Genomic DNA, 206 nt, shown 5'->3' with positions numbered 1-206 from the left:
GAGCATTAAGTACTTCTCAAACAAATAAAATTAACCAAAGCACCAACTTGAATGATTAAAATTCAAACTTTTGGAATATAAGAAGAAGTAGAAATTACATAACCTTATTCAAAAGAAAATGTTAGGAGCAGGAGCCATCCATCCACAGATTGCATGCTTTTGAGTTCCAATTGAGAGTACAAAATTGATTTTTGCATCTCATTTGC

This window comes from Lupinus angustifolius, chromosome LG07 (assembly GCF_001865875.1).
Source record: "Lupinus angustifolius cultivar Tanjil chromosome LG07, LupAngTanjil_v1.0, whole genome shotgun sequence".
Classification (NCBI taxonomy): domain Eukaryota; kingdom Viridiplantae; phylum Streptophyta; class Magnoliopsida; order Fabales; family Fabaceae; genus Lupinus; species Lupinus angustifolius.
This window is presented reverse-complemented; position numbering follows the sequence as displayed.